General features: G+C 45.0%; 1 long non-coding RNA gene across 1 annotated transcript; it reads right to left on the bottom strand.

The window, feature by feature from the left end:
- Positions 1-2,527: 2,527 nt before the first annotated feature.
- LOC114018663 lies at positions 2,528-10,702 on the bottom strand. The gene is made up of 3 exons (XR_005225007.2): positions 10,498-10,702; positions 6,699-6,826; positions 2,528-5,496 (listed from the first exon to the last, which is right to left on the bottom strand). It is a non-coding gene; the product is annotated as an uncharacterized LOC114018663 (long non-coding RNA).
- Positions 10,703-11,274: the final 572 nt, after the last annotated feature.

Genomic DNA, 11,274 nt, shown 5'->3' with positions numbered 1-11,274 from the left:
AAAAAAATTCCTCTAGTCACCTTTCCTCTGACTTGCTCCTAAGCAAACAAACCCTCACGCAAGAAAGGGCTATTAAGAACAACAACTACAGAATGCCAGCTGATATATAAGTGAGTTAAGGCTCATGCACCCATCTAATCACATCCAAGTATATGCAAACAGTCTATAAGTTTAGGGGCGGAGTAATTCTCTAAATGGGAAAACACACCTTGGCTTTATATAGTGCCCCATTGAGGGCTTTGTGCTGCACCTTTGATTCTAAATACTAGTTTCCTTTCCTTACAATAGCAGCAGTTATTTGAACTCAGCAAGTGCAAATGCTCACATCGCAGGAGTGGGAGGGAAATGGCAGCAAATAATAGGCCCAAAACTGACCTGTGGCTGAGGAATGCTGCCAAGAGCAGCCCAGGAAAGTGGCAGAGGGCATCATAAGTGTGACTCACCCCTTGTTGCTGGGCCTGGCATAGCAGGCTCCCTTTGTGCCTCCTGCTGACTTCTTTTCCAGCCCTGCGGTGCTCTGCTTCTTGTGAATAGGCTCTCTAGCTGGGTCACATGTAGTCCCACCCCTTCTGGGGCAAGCAATAGTCCATATAATAGTCCATTGACCTCAGACTCACTAGCCCTTACCCCTAGTGTCAGGGGGGTTTCAGTAGTCCCTCCACATTGTCAGGGGGTTTCCACTCCACTATCCTCAGTGGGCCAGTAGGGGAACCAGAGCCCTCCCAAGTCCCTTTTCTCTGGGGTCAGGTCCAGGCCCCATGCTGCCTCCCTAGACCACCTGTTTGTCCTTGCCTTTGCCACAGCTTCTTCCCAAGCTCATCATGTACAAGTTCCTCTCTATCTAAGCCTCTTCCACAGGTTTACCGCAGAGCATCTCAGCACCTTCTGCGGCAGGGGGAGTTTCCTCTATTCCCATGCCTGGGCAGTCCTTGACTCAACAGGAATCTTCCAGCTCCCTTTAAGTCCCCCCACGAGCACAGAGAATACTGGGCAGATTCACTTCCTCCCGCTTTCCTTCCCAACCACCTTGAGCTCCCAGCTACAGCCAGCCCACCCACCCACCTATCTATCTATCTATCTATCTATCTTCTGGGAGCTCTGTTTGCCAGCAGCTTCATTCAGCTCCCTAACTCCAGCTCTGCTCCTATTCCTAGTCAGCCCCCCAGCTGAGCTGGGTTCAGCCCTTTCAACTCCTCCCTCCAGGCTTGACATCTACTGCAGGTGTAGCAGGACAAGACTGATGGAGCCCACAGGCTCTCATTAATCTCTTCTGGTTCCCTGTGGGGTTGGTCTATCCCATCACAGGTATATGTGTGTGAAGAAAGGTATTGCATGCTCCCGCGGCTCAGCAGCAAACCACTCCCAGTCTCAAGGCTGCTCTAATCTGCACCATCAATGGCCTGCATGGCCCACTTTGGCAGGAGGGCATTGCTGGAATGTAGGGATGTCCCAGCCACACACCACTGCACTGAGGGCAGGGAGAAGGGATGGATTAGGAGCCACTAAGTCAGCTTTGTGCCAATGGGGGAGTCCCATGGGCAGAAGGAATCCCCATATAGCTGGGTAAGCCAACTTTATGGTAACTTTGGCCAATGATCTGACCCACAAAACATGTAAAACAAATGAAAGATTAAGATCTGCTTCCTTAAAACCAGTTGTCTCCCAAGAGAGAGCTCACATGCCCCCCCTCCCCACAGCCCCCCCCCCCCCCCACCGGCAACGCTCCTGCTGGTAATAGCTCACCTTAAGTGATCACTCTCATTATAGTGTGTATGGTAACACCCCTTGTTTCATGTTCTCTGTGTATATAAATCTCCCCACTGTATTTTCCACTGAATGCATCTGATGAAGTGAGCTGTAGCTCACAAAAGCTTATGCTCAAATAAATTTGTTAGTCTCTAAGGTGCCACAAGTCCTCCTTTTCTTTTCTTATGTGGCTGCGGAATGCCCTGTACTCCTGTGTGACTCTCCACGTGATCCATCATTCACGGACGTCAATGAGAGTCTATCATTCTACTTCCATGGATCAGGCCTTTTATGTAAACAGTGAGGCAGGATTAGACATCTTTCTGGGAATAACGGATTGTCCAGCTAATGAACACCAAATGCTTTCATCCTGTTAACCTGAACTTGACTTAGACAAGCTGCAGCTGCCAGTTTTCTCTTAGAGATCAAAATCATACTTCTGCCATATGTAGCCAGTATTTTTGCCTTGAGAGAGAGACAGCCAGCCAACTGTGTTACAGAAAAGTGCCTGAACATTTAAGGAGATACTGCCAAGCATTTTAAGTCCAAAGATCTTAGCTAAAATAGGTGCTGTGAAACCAGGGATGGCAATATAGTGTTTTAGATGGAACATTAGCTCCTGGCATTAGTGGACGCGAAACTCATTTTATGACCGGGCTATTAACTTTTGAAACCATGACCCAGTTCACATGACTGGGCCCAGGAAATAGAGTTCATACTTTCTTCCCAGCTTTCATTTGTGTCACACCACTATTAGACTAGAGCCACAGACAATATTGTGTTGGAGAGAAATGACAAAGCAGCCTCTGACCTTTTATTCTCCCTAGAACCAAATCTATTCCAATGCAAAGGTACAGCAGTTGTATGGATCACCAGATATGTAAGTTCCAAAGGATACTCAGACAAAGTTTAGGAAAATGTTTTGTCATGGAACACCTTCACTGAGCTGTTAGGAGCAAAGTCAAATACCTGTTTCCCTTTATATGTATGTATTATGCACTCATTATACAGTGGCAAAATGGATGAGGTAATATATTTTATTGAAACAACTTTTGCTTGTGAAATAGAAAAACTTTTGAGCTATACAGAGCTCTTCTTCAGGTCTGGGGAAAGTACTCAGAGAGTACATCTACACTGCAATGTAAACCGAGGGTTAGTGGGACTCAAGTCAACTGATTCTGGATTAGAGAACCCAGGGCTTGAGCATCTACACTGATCGTTAATCCTAGGTTAAGAATTTTCTAACCCAGGCTGGAATCTGGGGCTCTAGTGTCCACATTGCAGCACCTGAGTCAAACCAACCCTATCCCAGACTCCCTGGCACCCCCCCAAAATGTGGCCACTCTAGCCCTTTGATCATGGTGCACTGTGGGAAAACTTGGCTCCATGCTGCACATTACAAGAAGTCAGAACAATCCACCAACACATCCTGCCAAATAGTCATTTTGGTCAGTGTGCTACCAGCTACTGGAGGCAGCTACATGGAGGAGGTTCTTTTTGAAGAACTCCTCTTGCTTGTGTGTCAGGAAACAGGCAGAGCTTCCGTGAGATGCTGATGGACATTTCGGCAGTGTTTTCTGACCCACCAAAGGAACCTGACACAGTTTATTATGGAGCAGGAGGAGGGGTACCCAAGCCTGGCAGACAAACTGATGCTTCTCAGTACAGCCCCGATACCACCACCGGCACTTCGGGAGCAGGGCCACAAGCACAAGTGGGATCACATCATCATGCAGACCTGGAATGACCAGCAAGGGGTCCAGCACTTTTGCATGAAGAAAGCTACATTTCTGGAGCTCTGTGAGCAATTTGTCCTGACCCTTCCAGCATAAAGACACATGCATGAGGCCACCCATGCCAGTCCAGAAGCAGGTAACTATAGCCGTCTGGAAACTGGCTACCCCAGACTGCTACAGGTTCATTGCAAACCAGTTTGGTATTGGAAAGTGGTTGTGGAGGTTTCTGAGGCAATCAGGTGTGTGGTTTACTCCAAAGTGACTGGGGCCATTGATGGGACTCATGTGCTCATAGTTTGCCCTCCTCAAGGAGCACATAAACCACAAGGAGTACTACTCTATTGTTATGCAGGTCCTAGTGGACCACAGAGGGTGATTTATAAATGTCAATGTGAGTTGCACTGGGAAAGTTCATCAAGCCAGGGTTTTCCACCAAGAGGAGTCTACATTCATGGACAGGCTGGGACAATATTCCAACCAAATGACATTGTCATAAATGGAGTTACTGTCCCCACTGTTATTCTGGGGGGACCCTGCATATTTCCTTCTGCCTTGGTTTATGGAATTATATCCTGATTTCAGAGGCCCTGGCAAAAGATGCTCTAATTACATTCTCAGCAGGTGCAGAATGGTTGTTGAAGGTACTTTTGGCAGACTGAAATCCCATTTGAGATGTTTATAGACCCATTTGGATGCCAGTGTCGTCAGTGGTGTCTGCATTACTGTGGCTTGCTGTGCTCTTCACAATCGTTGTGAAGCCAGATGTGAGCCATTTCCCCCTGAATGGACATATGACAACGGGGGACCCCTGAATCAGTATGCTCAGCCAGAAAGCACACCTACCACAGCGGAAGCTGGATGCACCCAGTAACCAGAAGCCAGGGGATGTTTTGTGCTCCCACATTATGGACTTGCATGGTGCAACGGAAGAGGGGGAATAGTATCTTTATGAATAAGCTTGTGGTGGGGGGTTGTGAGGAGTAATGGTATGGAGGCTTACTGATTGTGAAGAGGGGTGGAGTTTTGGGGGAGGAATTTTTTGGAATTTTAATGCCATGTAATGTACTTTTGAATGACAAGACCACTTATGAAATTGATGGGGGGGAGCGTGATTATTCACAGCATGGAATGATGTAAGGAAGTGACTGAAGTATGAATTGCTATAGATAACTATACTGAGGGACAGTCTTTGCATACTAATTCCTAATTGTCCCTGATCATGTGTTTACCTTTATTATTTTGGTTACACAATGTGAAGCAGTAATAGAAATTAAAAAAAAAATTCTTCACATAAAAAAAAACCTTTATAAACCTGTATTAGAAAAGTAAAATATTCACCCATTCACAGGTATGCAAGCACCTATTACCACACCAAAACACCAGTAACAGAACCTTACAGAAAAAAAAATACCTGCATGAACAGTGAAATCACGTACAAGACAGACATCCCCTACCAAGGCACGTCCTATGGCCACCTGTTCTTCTTTCCCCATTTGCCATGCATGCAACACTATAGGAGGGAGGTTGGGGCATCCACAGGGGAGCGGATCAATATGGAGGATTGCATGGGGCAAGGTGCCAGCCAGCGATGGAGTCTTTCAAGCTGCTTCTGGACTGCAGCTCGGGATAGCACACAGGGGACTCAGGCCATGGCAGGGGTGATGCAGCGGGAGCCACTATTTTTGCAGTTACTAGTGATATGAGCCACTCAAACAGCTCTTTCTGGTGAACTCTGTCCTCCTCCCTTAGCCACCATTCCTGGGCTGAAGACCTCTCCTCAAGCTGTGCAGCCAGGCTGACCCTTTCTCTTGTCTTGTGGTATGCCTTTCCTCCAGCCGCACGTGCCTCTGTCTTTGGTACTGGACCTGCTTGTTAGTCCTCTCCAGAACTTACGTTTGAAGTTCATCATGGAAATGCTTCCTCTTGGAAAGGTCGATGAAAATACATTGTCCCAGGCTTCTACTGCTGTTCAGGCAAACTGTAGAGGTACTACAGCCAATAGAGGTCAAGGGGCCTGGAAAGGACAAGGCTCAGAGGATTATTGTCTCAAATAGCTCACTGCAGGAACACAGAAAAAAGTCCTTGTGGAATTTCTAGGACATAACATGGTACTTTTATAAACTCAACTTCAGTATATTGTGAGAAGAATGCTTCTGACCACAGAAGCTCCCTGGACACAGCCCGGTTAATGGCAGCAAAAAAATTGCAGTCATAATGGTAAGTTAAAAATGCAAATCTGCTTTTTTGATTTCAGAAAATTGCAAAACTACTTGGGTTTGGGGTATACAGCTCCCATCAGTGGCTGTGCTACAAAAGCTTTTTCTATTATTTCCAGGCTTCCACATTTTGAAGGACATAACAGTCCTTGTGGTTCCTGACTGGCAAAGGAAGACGTTACACCAAGCTGCTGGTGGGAAACCTACACTTTATGCAACAGACGTATTCAAACATATAGTGAGTAAGCAGCACATCTATGAGTGGCGTGGGCTGGTCAGCTACCAAAGTCGCCCTGGAAAATACGACCACCCCCAAAATGTGACTACCTATCTGGAGTTCCTGCTTCAGGAAAAGTTTGCAGCTATTGGCACCCAGGATTGGGCCAGAATTCACTAGGGAATCAACAGAATGCTGCGTTAGCTTCCACATGGCATAGCCTGTTATTACTGCATACAAACACAGAGAAATTCACAGTCTTTCTCCTCCCCAATCACCAGCACATTTCTGGACAAAATGTCAAAGCACAGGCATGTTTGGGGCAAATGATTTTGTCACCTATGGACTACAAGGACTACCTGTAATTGAAATGGACTAGATTTGTGAATGGAAAACACACACACACACACACACACCCCTCACTGTTTCCAGGTGGCTCGAAAGACTGTAGAATGGTTACAGAGGAGCATACTTACAGGTACGGCAAGGTAAGGTTATTATTTTTAAGAAACAGGAATGGCAAATGTCTGTGCCTTTCCAGTCAAAATACATTTTAAAGGTGTTCTGTACTGTTTGAATCACCTGGTCCTGGCCACCTTTCTGAACCCCTATGGTTGAGTGGAGGAGGAAGGAGGGGAAAAGCCACACCACTGGCATACAAACCACCAATAGCAGATACATGCTGCTAGCCAGGGCTTCTCATAACTTTTGCCTTGGTTCATAGAGCAGAATCTGCTCCTATTACTGTATTAATAAAACATTAAAATAGAGCCAGAAACTTACTGAGCTTAGGGTCAACTTCTGTCCCATCTGCGTCTGCCGCAGATTCCGCAGTGGGCTGTTCCTTGAGGAGACCATCAGCTCCTCCAAGAATGGACCGAGAATGTGCTGCTCCTGCTCCAAAGCCTGCTCTGGAATGGGTTTCAGCAACAGAGTGAGTTCATTGTCCCCAGTCAGTGCCTGCTGCTGGTTCCTATCAGTCCCCATGCTAGATTCTGGAGCCAGTGTCTTTATTAAGGCCATGAATTTTATCTCTAGCAAAGTTATGAATTTAAGCTCCCAGGTTCGTCTTTTGAAGAGCAAGGACTGAGACCTCTCAGTAAACAAAAACTACACACTTGATCAGTATACTGATTGCTTCAGGAATAATGCTGAAACTTTTGTAAAGAAAAAACTCGAAGGAGACCCAACACTACAATTCACCCAGGAATTTAACGATATCATCAAATCCTTCCCCAAAACACTCCAAAAAAACCTCCACAACCTCATCCCCCATAAACCCACCCCAAGGATCTTCTACAGGCTTCTCAAGATACACAAACAAGTGAACTCTGGCAGACCCACAGCACTCTTATTGGAGAATTATCAGGACTTATAAAAATCATCTCAAACCACTCACCACACAAAATATCAGTTTCCTCCAGGACACAACCAACTTCCTCCAGAAACTCCATAACATTAGCAACCCTCAGAACACCATCCTTGCCACCACTGATGTCACTTCCTTATACACCAATATCGCTCCCCATGACAGCATCACGACCTCCCTCAAATATCTGCAAGACAATGGTCAACTCTCAGATAACCACTGCAAACATAGGTAAATTTGTCTATTTCATCTTCACCCATTCAACCACAAACACTTTATCCAAACCATGGGAACAACCATGAGTACTAGGATGGCTCCCCAATATGCCAACCTCTTTATGGGCCACCTTGAAGAAGAATTTCTAGACAACGCACCACAAAACCAATGTTATACATCAGTGATATTTTCATCTTCTCAGCAGAAGACCTAAAATTCCTCAGATTTTAACCATAACTTCAAACAACCACCACCCATGAAACTCTCTAGAACACTCCCACACCAGCAACAACAATAAAATCCTACAGACAACTATATAGCATACAAGATCACCAGCTCACTATGCTTACCTCCACAGAGCCAGTAACCACCCCAAACACACTAAGAAATCTGTTTTCTATAGCCAGGCTCTCAGATCCCACAGAACATAATCAGAGAAGAAACTCCAGGATACATACTCAAAACTGCCTTCACAAACAAGGGCACTCCACCAGAAAAGCAGATCGCATCATCAAACAGGCCACCCAAATACCCCAAGAGAACCTGCTTCGATAAAGAAAAATAAAAGACCCTCTGATTGCACACCCTTAAGTTGTCCCCTACCACCTTATACTGGAACCCATATGGGGTGTCAAACAACTAAAATCCATACTCCATGGAGTCAATGGAGACTCCATCCAGAAAGAAATATTTTTGAACCTCATCTTCTGATCTTCAAACAGCTGCCCAAACTCACCAAACTCATCATTAGAAGCAAGGTCCCCACAGAGCTGGACCCACCAATTCAAAGCAGCACCAGACCCTGCCTCTATATAAATCCATGGTATGCCCACATCTTGAATACTATGTGCAGATGTGGTGACCCTATCTCAAAAAAGATGTATAATGGAATTGGAAAAGATTCAGAAAAGGGCAACAAAATTGATTAGGGGTGTGGAACAGCTGCCATATGAGGAGAGATTAATAAGACTGGAACTTTTCAGCTTGGAAAAGAGACAATTAAGGGGGGATATGATAGAGGTCTATAAAATCATGACCGGTGTAGAGAAAGTAAAGAAGGAAGTGTTATTTACTCCTTCTCATAACACAAGAACTAGGGGTCACCAAATGAAATTAATAGCCAGCAGGTTTGAAACAAATAAAAGGAAGTATTTCTTCACACAATGCACAGTCAACCTGTGGAACTCCTTGCCAGAGGATGTTATGAAGGACAAGACTATAACAGGGTTCAAAAAGGAACTAGATAAATTAATGGAGGATAGGTTCATCAACAGCTATTAGCCGGGATGGGCAGGGATGGTGTCCCTAGCCTCTGTTTGCCAGAAACTGGGAATGGGCAACAGGGGATGGATCACTTGATGATTACCTGTTCTGTTCATTCTCTCTGGGGGCTCCTGACATTGGCCACTGTCGGAAGACAGGATATTGGGCTAGAAGGACCTTTGGTCTGACCCAGTATGGCCATTCTTATGTTCTTAACAGATGCAAAGCCTGCAGACACATCTCCATTAGTGAGAAGTTTTGATCCACTTATAACATACCTCTCAAGATCCACGGGACCTATGCATGCCTATCACAATATGTGATGTACCTCATCCAGTGCACTAAATGCCCCAACAACAACTAAATGGGTGAAAACAGACAATCACTATATGCTTGAATGAACGCACAGAGAAAAATCATAAAAGACAAAAACACCATATCACCCATGTGCAAACACTTTTCACAAAACCACCACTTCACATCTGACCTCTCCATCCCTAATCCTCAAAGGAAACCTTCACAACACCTTCAAAAGATGAGCCTTGGAGATTAAATTCATAATTTTGTTAGACACTAAAAATCACAGTCTTAATAAAAGGAGTACTTGTGGCACCTTAGAGACTAACAAATTTATTTGAGTATAAGCTTTCGTGAGCTACAGCTCCTTTTCCTTTTGAGTACTCCTTTTCTTTTTGTGAATACAGACTAACAGGGCTGCTACTCTGAAACCAGTCTTAATAAAAACACTGGATGTATGGTTTACAAGAACAATCTGTAACCCCCAAGCCCCCTTTTTCATCCTATGACTGCAGAGTTGTTAATGGTCCACATTCACCTTGAATGGTCCTTTGAAATGTGTTAACTACTTAAACTAAACAATTTGTTCCACCTTGTATTTAGCTGTGACATTGTGACAGAGTACTGGGAACCAACAGCTGAATTTAGTGGATTAGAATGGGCTGGCGGAGGACTAATGAGAAAATTGGCCCATTAACACAGGAGGTATAATAAGGCACAGCAAGGGAGTACAAGGGAGAAAAGGCAGGCTTGCAGAACTGGGAAGGATCTCTTCTATCTCCTCTGAGAGAAGTGAGGAGAAACTGAATAATAATTATGGTGTATGAATCAGTAAAGTGGTGGAAAGAGCAAGTGTAAATAAACTACACAGGGATGCTTAGCAACTAAAGGTCTCTGAGTCACTTTGGTTACCTTTCCCAGACCTGAAGAAGAGCTCTGTGTAGCCTGAAAGCTTGTCTCTTTCACCAACCAAAGTTGGTCCAATAAAACATTACCTCACCCATCTGGTCTCTAATAGCCTGGGACCAACACAGCTACAACAACACTGCAAACAATCATTATACAGGGTCTTATTTATAAGCTATAAGCTTTTAGCTTTGGCTAAAAAAATCACATTAGGACTCCATATTATCTCAATATAAAGAAACCTTTGTGATTTCTTTTAAATGCAGCAATAACTTACATGGTCCTGTCAAGAACCTGATGCTAACACTGCAGCCCTTTGGGGTGTTGCAGGGAATGTGCATTCACTTAGGTCCAGCTGCTACAGTAGGAGCCCTCTGTAGAACTCTGGCAGTGATGGGTTCTCATCCAGCCAAGCCCTTCTGCATACTTCTCCCCCTTTCAGTATGCCAGAGAACAGACCAACCACTCAGGAGCAGCAAAAGAAAATACATAAAGAGAAAATAAACAGGTAGTCCTAGCTAAGACACGAACCTCTTTTTCTTCAGAGGGGCCCTGCATGGGCTGAAGTCCAACTCAAAGTCCGCTGTTTCTCTAGTAAGAGCTGTAGGATACAGTCTTCCCCCTTCAACAGAAAGGACCTGTATTCCTTTTAGGCAAGGGCATGAGCTCTGCTAGCTACCAAGCCACTTCCTTTGCTCAACACTCTGTCCCCTTCCCCAGAGCTGCCCATTACTGAAATGAGTTTCCTCCTTTTAAACTCCTCCTCCACTTTTGGCATGACTTACTGATGTGGTGGGGCAGGGCTACTCCAGCACAGAGCAGCTCCTTTACCCTTTTCAGGCTCGTGACAGGGCGCTTGAACCCCACACAGGTGCCAAAAAGCTTGAGCTTTGTATACAGAGCTGTAGCTCAAAAGCTTATGCTCAAATAAATTGGTTAGTCTCTAAGGTGCCACAAGTACTCCTTTTCTTTTTGCAAATACAGACTAACACGGCTGTTACTCTGAAACCTATACAGAAAACGTGAGACTACTTACGTTAATAGTTAAGCACTTGCATAGGTATTTGCAGGTTTGGGGCCTGTGTGTGTATTTTACTGCAAAGGGCTTGATCTGATCCACATACAGAACTCTTATAGCTTTCCGTGGGAGTTCCACATGCACAAGGCTTGCAGAATCAATACCCAAGACTAAAATGTTTGGCTAGTTTTAAAGAGAGTCCCTGACAAGACAGAACAAAGACAGTGGCCTTAGAAAATTCCTGCACATGAGTTAGGAACGATGGTGAACTTCACTGAGAAGGGTGGCTC

The sequence above is a fragment of the Chelonia mydas genome, chromosome 4, assembly GCF_015237465.2.
Source record: "Chelonia mydas isolate rCheMyd1 chromosome 4, rCheMyd1.pri.v2, whole genome shotgun sequence".
In the NCBI taxonomy this organism is placed as follows: Eukaryota; Metazoa; Chordata; order Testudines; family Cheloniidae; genus Chelonia; species Chelonia mydas.
The sequence above is the reverse complement of the archived record's forward strand: the minus strand, read 5'-3'. Positions and strand labels throughout refer to the sequence as shown.